General features: G+C 39.9%; 8 non-coding genes across 8 annotated transcripts; all 8 read left to right on the forward strand.

Moving 5' to 3' along the window:
• The first annotated feature begins 2,054 nt into the window (after positions 1-2,054).
• Positions 2,055-2,173, forward strand: LOC142346622 (5S ribosomal RNA). The gene has a single exon (XR_012759671.1). It is a non-coding gene; the product is annotated as a 5S ribosomal RNA (ribosomal RNA).
• Positions 2,174-4,067: 1,894 nt separating this feature from the next.
• LOC142346623 (5S ribosomal RNA) lies at positions 4,068-4,186 on the forward strand. The gene has a single exon (XR_012759672.1). It is a non-coding gene; the product is annotated as a 5S ribosomal RNA (ribosomal RNA).
• A 1,136-nt stretch (positions 4,187-5,322) lies between these two features.
• On the forward strand, positions 5,323-5,441 carry LOC142346624 (5S ribosomal RNA). The gene has a single exon (XR_012759673.1). It is a non-coding gene; the product is annotated as a 5S ribosomal RNA (ribosomal RNA).
• Positions 5,442-6,579: 1,138 nt separating this feature from the next.
• On the forward strand, positions 6,580-6,698 carry LOC142347133 (5S ribosomal RNA). Its single transcript, XR_012760154.1, has one exon. It is a non-coding gene; the product is annotated as a 5S ribosomal RNA (ribosomal RNA).
• Positions 6,699-7,830: 1,132 nt separating this feature from the next.
• On the forward strand, positions 7,831-7,949 carry LOC142347035 (5S ribosomal RNA). The gene has a single exon (XR_012760062.1). It is a non-coding gene; the product is annotated as a 5S ribosomal RNA (ribosomal RNA).
• A 759-nt stretch (positions 7,950-8,708) lies between these two features.
• LOC142346913 (5S ribosomal RNA) lies at positions 8,709-8,827 on the forward strand. The gene has a single exon (XR_012759948.1). It is a non-coding gene; the product is annotated as a 5S ribosomal RNA (ribosomal RNA).
• Positions 8,828-9,963: 1,136 nt separating this feature from the next.
• Positions 9,964-10,082, forward strand: LOC142346915 (5S ribosomal RNA). Its single transcript, XR_012759950.1, has one exon. It is a non-coding gene; the product is annotated as a 5S ribosomal RNA (ribosomal RNA).
• A 1,136-nt stretch (positions 10,083-11,218) lies between these two features.
• On the forward strand, positions 11,219-11,337 carry LOC142346916 (5S ribosomal RNA). Its single transcript, XR_012759951.1, has one exon. It is a non-coding gene; the product is annotated as a 5S ribosomal RNA (ribosomal RNA).
• The last annotated feature ends 822 nt before the right edge of the window (positions 11,338-12,159 follow it).

The raw sequence follows: 12,159 nt of genomic DNA on the forward strand, positions 1-12,159 counted from the left end.
ATGAGCCAATTCGGACTAAAATTGACGATTTGGTGGCCAAAACAATGTTCGGTGATCGAAAAAGTTAAGCCTCATCGAGCGCGGATACTTTTTTGGAAATTGGTGAAAACTTGTCCAAAATGTTTCGATGTGCCAGATTTTTTTATTTTATCCCCAACTTTGGCTCAAGTGGAGCATGCCCACAAAAAATGAGCCAATTCGGACTAAAATTGACGATTTGGTGGCCAAAACAAAGTTCGGTGATCGAAAAAGTTAAGCCTCATCGAGCGCGGATACTTTTTTGGAAATTGGTAAAAACTTGTCCAAAATGTTTCGATGTGCCAGATTTTTTTATTTTATCCCCAACTTTGGCTCAAGTGGAGCATGCCCACAAAAAATGAGCCAATTCGGACTAAAATTGACGATTTGGTGGCCAAAACAAAGTTCGGTGATCGAAAAAGTTAAGCCTCATCGAGCGCGGATACTTTTTTGGAAATTGGTGAAAACTTGTCCAAAATGGTTCGCTGTGCCAGATTTTGTTTTATTTTGTCCCCAACTATGGCTCAAGTGGAGCATGCCCACAAAAAATGAGCCAATTCGGACTAAAATTGACGATTTGGTGGCCAAAACAATGTTCGGTGATCGAAAAAGTTAAGCCTCATCGAGCGCGGATACTTTTTTGGAAATTGGTGAAAACTTGTCCAAAATGTTTCGATGTGCCAGATTTTTTTATTTTATCCCCAACTTTGGCTCAAGTGGAGCATGCCCACAAAAAATGAGCCAATTCGGACTAAAATTGACGATTTGGTGGCCAAAACAAAGTTCGGTGATCGAAAAAGTTAAGCCTCATCGAGCGCGGATACTTTTTTGGAAATTGGTAAAAACTTGTCCAAAATGGTTCGCTGTGCCAGATTTTGTTTTATTTTATCCCCAACTATGGCTCAAGTGGAGCATGCCCACAAAAAATGAGCCAATTCGGACTAAAATTGACGATTTGGTGGCCAAAACAATGTTCGGTGATCGAAAAAGTTAAGCCTCATCGAGCGCGGATACTTTTTTGGAAATTGGTGAAAACTTGTCCAAAATGTTTCGATGTGCCAGATTTTTTTATTTTATCCCCAACTTTGGCTCAAGTGGAGCATGCCCACAAAAAATGAGCCATTTCGGACTAAAATTGACGATTTGGTGGCCAAAACTAAGTTCGGTGATCGAAAAAGTTAAGCCTCATCGAGCGCGGATACTTTTTTGGAAATTGGTGAAAACTTGTCCAAAATGTTTCGCTGTGCCAGATTTTTTTATTTTATCCCCAACTATGGCTCAAGTGGAGCATGCCCACAAAAAATGAGCCATTTCGGACTAAAATTGACGATTTGGTGGCCAAAACTAAGTTCGTTGATCGAAAAAGTTAAGCCTCATCGAGCGCGGATACTTTTTGTAAATGACAATTTCAGCAATAACCATTGCTCCAAACACACCCCATATACTTGTAAAGGCCATTCTAATAGTTCCCCTGCTTGCGTTTACTGTATATTTGGTATTTGGAACTGTCTCGGAAACATCAATACTAATTGTAAAATTTCCCTTTATTAAACTAACTTTTAAGTTAGTGCAAATCGCTCTGTTCCATTCTTTAGGCTGCACTCCGCTATCGCAGAGTGCATTCAAATAAAACTTATCAAATAGAGTTGGTACTTACCTATTTAATAAGTTTATCACAACAATTAGGCTAAAAGCAATTGAGCTATGATTTTCCCAAGTACCGGCCTAAACCCACTGAAGTCATGCCTCCGGTTCAATGTCCGGTTGAACAGGTTCCTCGGACCCAATTCATCTCTCCCTTGTTTTGGGCCGTTCCACTGTATTGTGGAAGGTTGGAAGCAAAAAGTTTGTGCGTTGGTCATAATAAACTGTATGGCTACGAATTGCATAAATTATAACACAAAGGTGGCTAAAATTGCATGTATTAAGTGACTATTTTGCAAACCGCAAGGCGGCGAGTTAAAGTGATCCTGTATATGAATATAAGACTACAAAACAATACTGTTGTATATAAATTCGCCCCCACTTACGCAAATGCCTACGACCATACCATGTTGAATGCACCGGTTCTCGTCCGATCACCGAAGTTAAGCAACATTGGGCCTGGTTAGTACTTGGATGGGTGACCGCTTGGGAACACCAGGTGTTGTAGGCTTTTTCTTTTGAGTATTCAAACCTCATAGAATACTTTTATTCGATATTTACACATTTTAGAGCCTCAAGAAGCCTCGGTGATCGAAAAAGTTAAGCCTCATCGAGCGCGGATACTTTTTTGGAAATTGGTAAAAACTTGTCCAAAATGGTTCGCTGTGCCAGATTTTGTTTTATTTTATCCCCAACTATGGCTCAAGTGGAGCATGCCCACAAAAAATGAGCCAATTCGGACTAAAATTGACGATTTGGTGGCCAAAACAAAGTTCGGTGATCGAAAAAGTTAAGCCTCATCGAGCGCGGATACTTTTTTTGGAAATTGGTGAAAACTTGTCCAAAATGGTTCGCTGTGCCAGATTTTGTTTTATTTTATCCCCAACTATGGCTCAAGTGGAGCATGCCCACAAAAAATGAGCCAATTCGGACTAAAATTGACGATTTGGTGGCCAAAACAATGTTCGGTGATCGAAAAAGTTAAGCCTCATCGAGCGCGGATACTTTTTTGGAAATTGGTGAAAACTTGTCCAAAATGTTTCGATGTGCCAGATTTTTTTATTTTATCCCCAACTTTGGCTCAAGTGGAGCATGCCCACAAAAAATGAGCCAATTCGGACTAAAATTGACGATTTGGTGGCCAAAACAAAGTTCGGTGATCGAAAAAGTTAAGCCTCATCGAGCGCGGATACTTTTTTGGAAATTGGTAAAAACTTGTCCAAAATGGTTCGCTGTGCCAGATTTTGTTTTATTTTATCCCCAACTATGGCTCAAGTGGAGCATGCCCACAAAAAATGAGCCAATTCGGACTAAAATTGACGATTTGGTGGCCAAAACAATGTTCGGTGATCGAAAAAGTTAAGCCTCATCGAGCGCGGATACTTTTTTGGAAATTGGTGAAAACTTGTCCAAAATGTTTCGATGTGCCAGATTTTTTTATTTTATCCCCAACTTTGGCTCAAGTGGAGCATGCCCACAAAAAATGAGCCATTTCGGACTAAAATTGACGATTTGGTGGCCAAAACTAAGTTCGGTGATCGAAAAAGTTAAGCCTCATCGAGCGCGGATACTTTTTTGGAAATTGGTGAAAACTTGTCCAAAATGTTTCGCTGTGCCAGATTTTTTTATTTTATCCCCAACTATGGCTCAAGTGGAGCATGCCCACAAAAAATGAGCCATTTCGGACTAAAATTGACGATTTGGTGGCCAAAACTAAGTTCGGTGATCGAAAAAGTTAAGCCTCATCGAGCGCGGATACTTTTTGTAAATGACAATTTCAGCAATAACCATTGCTCCAAACACACCCCATATACTTGTAAAGGCCATTCTAATAGTTCCCCTGCTTGCGTTTACTGTATATTTGGTATTTGGAACTGTCTCGGAAACATCAATACTAATTGTAAAATTTCCCTTTATTAAACTAACTTTTAAGTTAGTGCAAATCGCTCTGTTCCATTCTTTAGGCTGCACTCCGCTATCGCAGAGTGCATTCAAATAAAACTTATCAAATAGAGTTGGTACTTACCTATTTAATAAGTTTATCACAACAATTAGGCTAAAAGCAATTGAGCTATGATTTTCCCAAGTACCGGCCTAAACCCACTGAAGTCATGCCTCCGGTTCAATGTCCGGTTGAACAGGTTCCTCGGACCCAATTCATCTCTCCCTTGTTTTGGGCCGTTCCACTGTATTGTGGAAGGTTGGAAGCAAAAAGTTTGTGCGTTGGTCATAATACACTGTATGGCGACGAATTGCATAAATTATAACACAAACGTGGCTAAAATTGCATGTATTAAGTGACTATTTTGCAAACCGCAAGGCGGCGAGTTAAAGTGATCCTGTATATGAATATAAGACTACAAAACAATACTGTTGTATATAAATTCGCCCCCACTTACGCAAATGCCTACGACCATACCATGTTGAATGCACCGGTTCTCGTCCGATCACCGAAGTTAAGCAACATTGGGCCTGGTTAGTACTTGGATGGGTGACCGCTTGGGAACACCAGGTGTTGTAGGCTTTTTCTTTTGAGTATTCAAACCTCATAGAATACTTTTATTCGATATTTACACATTTTAGAGCCTCAAGAAGCCTCGGTGATCGAAAAAGTTAAGCCTCATCGAGCGCGGATACTTTTTTGGAAATTGGTAAAAACTTGTCCAAAATGGTTCGCTGTGCCAGATTTCTTTATTTTATCCCCAACTATGGCTCAAGTGGAGCATGCCCACAAAAAATGAGCCATTTCGGACTAAAATTGACGATTTGGTGGCCAAAACAAAGTTCGGTGATCGAAAAAGTTAAGCCTCATCGAGCGCGGATACTTTTTTGGAAATTGGTGAAAACTTGTCCAAAATGGTTCGCTGTGCCAGATTTCTTTATTTTATCCCCAACTATGGCTCAAGTGGAGCATGCCCACAAAAAATGAGCCATTTCGGACTAAAATTGACGATTTGGTGGCCAAAACTATGTTCGGTGATCGAAAAAGTTAAGCCTCATCGAGCGCGGATACTTTTTGTAAATGACAATTTCAGCAATAACCATTGCTCCAAACACACCCCATATACTTGTAAAGGCCATTCTAATAGTTCCCCTGCTTGCGTTTACTGTATATTTGGTATTTGGAACTGTCTCGGAAACATCAATACTAATTGTAAAATTTCCCTTTATTAAACTAAATTTTAAGTTAGTGCAAATCACTCAGTTCCATTCTTTAGGCTGCACTCCGCTAACGCAGAGTGCATTCAAATAAAACTTATCAAATAGAGTTGATACTTACCTATTTAATAAGTTTATCACAACAATTAGGCTAAAAGCAATTGAGCTATGATTTTCCCAAGTACCGGCCTAAACCCACTGAAGTCATGCCTCCGGTTCAATGTCCGGTTGAACAGGTTCCTCGGACCCAATTCATCTCTCCCTTGTTTTGGGGTCATTCCACTGTATTGTGGAAGGTTGGAAGCAAAAAGTTTGTGCGTTGGTCATAATACACTGTATGGCTACGAATTGCATAAATTATAACACAAACGTGGCTAAAATTGCATGTATTAAGTGACTATTTTGCAAACCGCAAGGCGGCGAGTTAAAGTGATCCTGTATATGAATATAAGACTACAATACAATACTGTTGTATATAAATTCGCCCCCACTTACGCAAATGCCTACGACCATACCATGTTGAATGCACCGGTTCTCGTCCGATCACCGAAGTTAAGCAACATTGGGCCTGGTTAGTACTTGGATGGGTGACCGCTTGGGAACACCAGGTGTTGTAGGCTTTTTCTTTTGAGTATTCAAACCTCATAGAATACTTTTATTCGATATTTACACATTTTAGAGCCTCAAAAAGCCTCGGTGATCGAAAAAGTTAAGCCTCATCGAGCGCGGATACTTTTTTGGAAATTGGTAAAAACTTGTCCAAAATGGTTCGCTGTGCCAGATTTTTTTTTATTCTATCCCCAACTATGGCTCAAGTGGAGCATGCCCACAAAAAATGAGCCAATTCGGACTAAAATTGACGATTTGGTGGCCAAAACAAAGTTCGGTGATCGAAAAAGTTAAGCCTCATCGAGCGCGGATACTTTTTTGGAAATTGGTGAAAACTTGTCCAAAATGGTTCGCTGTGCCAGATTTTTTTATTTTATCCCCAACTATGGCTCAAGTGGAGCATGCCCACAAAAAATGAGCCATTTCGGACTAAAATTGACGATTTGGTGGCCAAAACTATGTTCGGTGATCGAAAAAGTTAAGCCTCATCGAGCACGGATACTTTTTGTAAATGACAATTTCAGCAATAACCATTGCTCCAAACACACCCCATATACTTGTAAGGGCCATTCTAATAGTTCCCCTGCTTGCGTTTACTGTATATTTGGTATTTGGAACTGTCTCGGAAACATCAATACTAATTGTAAAATTTCCCTTTATTAAACTAACTTTTAAGTTAGTGCAAATCGCTCAGTTCCATTCTTTAGGCTGCACTCCGCTAACGCAGAGTGCATTCAAATAAAACTTATCAAATAGAGTTGATACTTACCTATTTAATAAGTTTATCACAACAATTAGGCTAAAAGCAATTGAGCTATGATTTTCCCAAGTACCGGCCTAAACCCACTGAAGTCATGCCTCCGGTTCAATGTCCGGTTGAACAGGTTCCTCGGACCCAATTCATCTCTCCCTTGTTTTGGGGCCATTCCACTATATTGTGGAAGGTTGGAAGCAAAAAGTTTGTGCGTTGGTCATAATACACTGTATGGCTACGAATTGCACAAATTATAACACAAACGTGGCTAAAATTGCATGTATTAAGTGACTATTTTGCAAACCGCAAGGCGGCGAGTTAAAGTGATCCTGTATATGAATATAAGACTACAATACAATACTGTTGTATATAAATTCGCCCCCACTTACGCAAATGCCTACGACCATACCATGTTGAATGCACCGGTTCTCGTCCGATCACGGAAGTTAAGCAACATTGGGCCTGGTTAGTACTTGGATGGGTGACCGCTTGGGAACACCAGGTGTTGTAGGCTTTTTCTTTTGAGTATTCAAACCTCATAGAATACTTTTATTCGATATTTACACATTTTAGAGCCTCAAAAAGCCTCGGTGATGGAAAAAGTTAAGCCTCATCGAGCGCGGATACTTTTTTGGAAATTGGTAAAAACTTGTCCAAAATGGTTCGCTGTGCCAATTTTTTTTATCCCCAATTATGGCTCAAGTGGAGCATGCCCACAAAAAATGAGCCAATTCGGACTAAAATTGACGATTTGGTGGCCAAAACAAAGTTCGGTGATCGAAAAAGTTAAGCCTCATCGAGCGCGGATACTTTTTTGGAAATTGGTGAAAACTTGTTCAAAATGGTTCGCTGTGCCAAATTTTTTTTTATTTTATCCCCAACTATGGCTTAAGTGGAGCATGCCCACAAAAAATGAGCCATTTTGGACTAAAATTGACGGTTTGGTGGCCAAAACTAAGTTCGGTGATCGAAAAAGTTAAGCCTCATCGAGCGCGGATACTTTTTGTAAATGACAATTTAAGCATTAACCATTGCTCCAAACACACCCTATATACTTGTAAAGGCCATTCTAATAGTTCCCCTGCTTGCGTTTACTGTATATTTGGTATTTGGAACTGTCTCGGAAACATCAATAATAATTGTAAAATTTCCCTTTATTAAACTAACTTTTAAGTTAGTGCAAATCGCTCAGTTCCATTCTTTAGGCTGCACTCCGCTAACGCAGAGTGCATTCAAATAAAACTTATCAAAAAGAGTTGATACTTACCTATTTAATAAGTTTATCACAACAATTAGGCTAAAAGCAATTGAGCTATGATTTTCCCAAGTACCGGCCTAAACCCACTGAAGTCATGCCTCCGGTTCAATGTCCGGTTGAACAGGTTCCTCGGACCCAATTCATCTCTCCCTTGTTTTGGGGCCGTTCCACTGCATTGTGGAAGGTTGGAAGCAAAAAGTTTGTGCGTTGGTCATAATACACTGTATGGCTACGAATTGCATAAATTATAAAACAAACGTGGCTAAAATTGCATGTGTTAAGTGACTATTTTGCAAACCGCAAGGCGGCGAGTTAAAGTGATCCTGTATATGAATATAAGACTACAATAAATACTGTTGTATATAAATTCGCCCCCACATACGCAAATGCCTACGACCATACCATATTGAATGCACCGGTTCTCGTCCGATCACCGAAGTTAAGCAACATTGGGCCTGGTTAGTACTTGGATGGGTGACCGCTTGGGAACACCAGGTGTTGTAGGCTTTTTCTTTTGAGTATTCAAACCTCATAGAATACTTTTATTCGATATTTACACATTTTAGAGCCTCAAAAAGCCTCGGTGATCGAAAAAGTTAAGCCTCATCGAGCGCGGATACTTTTTGTAAATGACAATTTCAGCAATAACCATTGCTCCAAACACACCCCATATACTTGTAAAGGCCATTCTAATAGTTCCCCTGCTTGCGTTTACTGTATATTTGGTATTTGGAACTGTCTCGGAAACATCAATACTAATTGTAAAAGTTCCCTTTATTAAACTAACTTTTAAGTTGTGCAAATCGCTGAGTTCCATTCTTTAGGCTGCACTCCGCTAACGCAGAGTGCATTCAAATAAAACTTATCAAATAGAGTTGATACTTACCTTTTTAATAAGTTTATCACAACACTTAGGCTAAAAGCAATTGAGCTATGATTTGCCCAAGTACCGGCCTAAACCCACTGAAGTCATGCCTCCGGTTCAATGTCCGGTTGAACAGGTTCCTCGGACCCAATTCATCTCTCCCTTGTTTTGGGGCCGTTCCACTGTATTGTGGAAGGTTGGAAGCAAAAAGTTTGTGCGTTGGTCATAATACACTGTATGGCTACGAATTGCATAAATTATAACACAAACGTGGCTAAAATTGCATGTATTAAGTGACTATTTTGCAAACCGCAAGGCGGCGAGTTAAAGTGATCCTGTATATGAATATAAGACTACAATACAATACTGTTGTATATAAATTCGCCCCCACTTACGCAAATGCCTACGACCATACCATGTTGAATGCACCGGTTCTCGTCCGATCACCGAAGTTAAGCAACATTGGGCCTGGTAAGTACTTGGATGGGTGACCGCTTGGGAACACCAGGTGTTGTAGGCTTTTTCTTTTGAGTATTCAAACCTCATAGAATACTTTTATTCGATATTTACACATTTTAGAGCCTCAAAAAGCCTCGGTGATCGAAAAAGTTAAGCCTCATCGAGCGCGGATACTTTTTTGGAAATTGGTAAAAACTTGTCCAAAATGGTTCGCTGTGCCAGATTTTTTTTATTTTATCCCCAACTATGGCTCAAGTGGAGCATGCCCACAAAAAATGAGCCAATTTGGACTAAAATTGACGATTTGGTGGCCAAAACAAGGTTCGGTGATCGAAAAAGTTAAGCCTCATCGAGCGCGGATACTTTTCTGGAAATTGGTGAAAACTTGTCCAAAATGGTTAGCTGTGCCAGATTTTTTTATTTTGTCCCCAACTATGGCTCAAGTGGAGCATGCCTACAAAAAATGAGCCATTTCGGACTAAAATTGACGATTTGGTGGCCAAAACTAAGTTCGGTGATCGAAAAAGTTAAGCCTCATCGAGCGCGGATACTTTTTGTAAATGACAATTTCAGCAATAACCATTGCTCCAAACACACCCCATATACTTGTAAAGGCCATTCTAATAGTTCCCCTGCTTGCGTTTACTGTATATTTGGTATTTGGAACTGTCTCGGAAACATCAATACTAATTGTAAAATTTCCCTTTATTAAACTAACTTTTAAGTTGTGCAAATCGCTGAGTTCCATTCTTTAGGCTGCACTCCGCTAACGCAGAGTGCATTCAAATAAAAGTTATCAAATAGAGTTGATACTTACCTATTTAATAAGTTTATCACAACAATTAGGCTAAAAGCAATTGAGCTATGATTTGCCCAAGTACCGGCCTAAACCCACTGAAGTCATGCCTCCGGTTCAATGTCCGGTTGAACAGGTTCCTCGGACCCAATTCATCTCTCCCTTGTTTTGGGGCCGTTCCACTGTATTGTGGAATGTTGGAAGCAAAAAGTTTGTGCGTTGGTCATAATACACTGTATGGCTACGAACTGCATAAATTATAACACAAACGTGGCTAAAATTGCATGTATTAGGTGACTATTTTGCAAACCGCAAGGCGGCGAGTTAAAGTGATCCTGTATATGAATATAAGACTACAATACAATACTGTTGTATATAAATTCGCCCCCACTTACGCAAATGCCTACGACCATACCATGTTGAATGCACCGGTTCTCGTCCGATCACCGAAGTTAAGCAACATTGGGCCTGGTAAGTACTTGGATGGGTGACCGCTTGGGAACACCAGGTGTTGTAGGCTTTTTCTATTGAGTATTCAAACCTCATAGAACACTTTTATTTGATATTTACACATTTTAGAGCCTCAAAAAGCCTCGGTGATCGAAAAAGTTAAGCCTCATCGAGCGCGGATACTTTTTTGGAAATTGGTGAAAACTTGTCCAAAATGGTTCGCTGTGCCAGATTTTTTTTATTTTATCCCCAACTATGGCTCAAGTGGAGCATGCCCACAAAAAATGAGCCAATTCGGACTAAAATTGACGATTTGGTGGCCAAAACAAAGTTCGGTGATCGAAAAAGTTAAGCCTCATCGAGCGCGGATACTTTTCTGGAAATTGGTGAAAACTTGTCCAAAATGGTTCGCTGTGCCAGATTTTTTTATTTTATCCCCAACTATGGCTCAAGTGGAGCATGCCTACCAAAAATGAGCCATTTCGGACTAAAATTGACGATTTGGTGGCCAAAACTAAGTTCGGTGATCGAAAAAGTTAAGCCTCATCGAGCGCGGATACTTTTTGTAAATGACAATTTCAGCAATAACCATTGCTCCAAACACACCCCATATACTTGTAAAGGCCATTCTAATAGTTCCCCTGCTGGCGTTTACTGTATATTTGGTATTTGGAACTGTCTCGGAAACATCAATACTAATTGTAAAATTTCCCTTTATTAAACTAACTTTTAAGTTGTGCAAATCGCTGAGTTCCATTCTTTAGGCTGCACTCCGCTAACGCAGAGTGCATTCAAATAAAACTTATCAAATAGAGTTGATACTTACCTATTTAATAAGTTTATCACAACAATTAGGCTAAAAGCAATTGAGCTATGATTTGCCCAAGTACCGGCCTAAACCCACTGAAGTCATGCCTCCGGTTCAATGTCCGATTGAACAGGTTCCTCGGACCCAATTCATCTCTGCCTTGTTTTGGGGCCGTTCCACTGTTTTGTGGAAGGTTGGAAGCAAAAAGTTTGTGCGTTGGTCATAATACACTGTATGGCTACGAATTGCATAAATTATAACACAAACGTGGCTAAAATTGCATGTATTAAGTGACTATTTTGCAAACCGCAAGGCGGCGAGTTAAAGTGATACTGTATATGAATGTAAGACTACAATACAATACTGTTGTATATAAATTCGCCCCCACTTACGCAAATGCCTACGACCATACCATGTTGAATGCACCGGTTCTCGTCCGATCACCGAAGTTAAGCAACATTGGGCCTGGTAAGTACTTGGATGGGTGACCGCTTGGGAACACCAGGTGTTGTAGGCTTTTTCTTTTGAGTATTCAAACCTCATAGAATACTTTTATTCGATATTTACACATTTTAGAGCCTCAAAAAGCCTCGGTGATCGAAAAAGTTAAGCCTCATCGAGCGCGGATACTTTTTTGGAAATTGGTAAAAACTTGTCCAAAATGGTTCGCTGTGCCAAATTTTTTTTTTATTTTATCCCCAACTATGGCTCAAGTGGAGCATGCCCACAAAAAATGAGCCAATTCGGACTAAAATTGACGATTTGGTGGCCAAAACAAAATTCGGTGATCGAAAAAGTTAAGCCTCATCGAGCGCGGATACTTTTCTGGAAATTGGTGAAAACTTGTCCAAAATGGTTCGCTGTGCCAGATTTTTTTATTTTATCCCCAACTATGGCTCAAGTGGAGCATGCCTACAAAAAATGAGCCATTTCGGACTAAAATTGACGATTTGGTGGCCAAAACTAAGTTCGGTGATCGAAAAAGTTAAGCCTCATCGAGCGCGGATACTTTTTGTAAATGACAATTTCAGCAATAACCATTGCTCCAAACACACCCCATATACTTGTAAAGGCCATTCTAATAGTTCCCCTGCTTGCGTTTACTGTATATTTGGTATTTGGAACTGTCTCGGAAACATCAATACTAATTGTAAAATTTCCCTTTATTAAACTAACTTTTAAGTTGTGCAAATCGCTGAGTTGCATTCTTTAGGCTGCACTCCGCTAACGCAGAGTGCATTCAAATAAAACTTATCAAATAGAGTTGATACTTACCTATTTAATAAGTTTATCACAACAATTAGGCTAAAAGCAATTGAGCTATGATTTGCCCAAGAAC

This window comes from Convolutriloba macropyga, chromosome 9 (assembly GCF_964194025.1).
Source record: "Convolutriloba macropyga chromosome 9, txConMacr16.3, whole genome shotgun sequence".
Classification (NCBI taxonomy): domain Eukaryota; kingdom Metazoa; phylum Xenacoelomorpha; order Acoela; family Convolutidae; genus Convolutriloba; species Convolutriloba macropyga.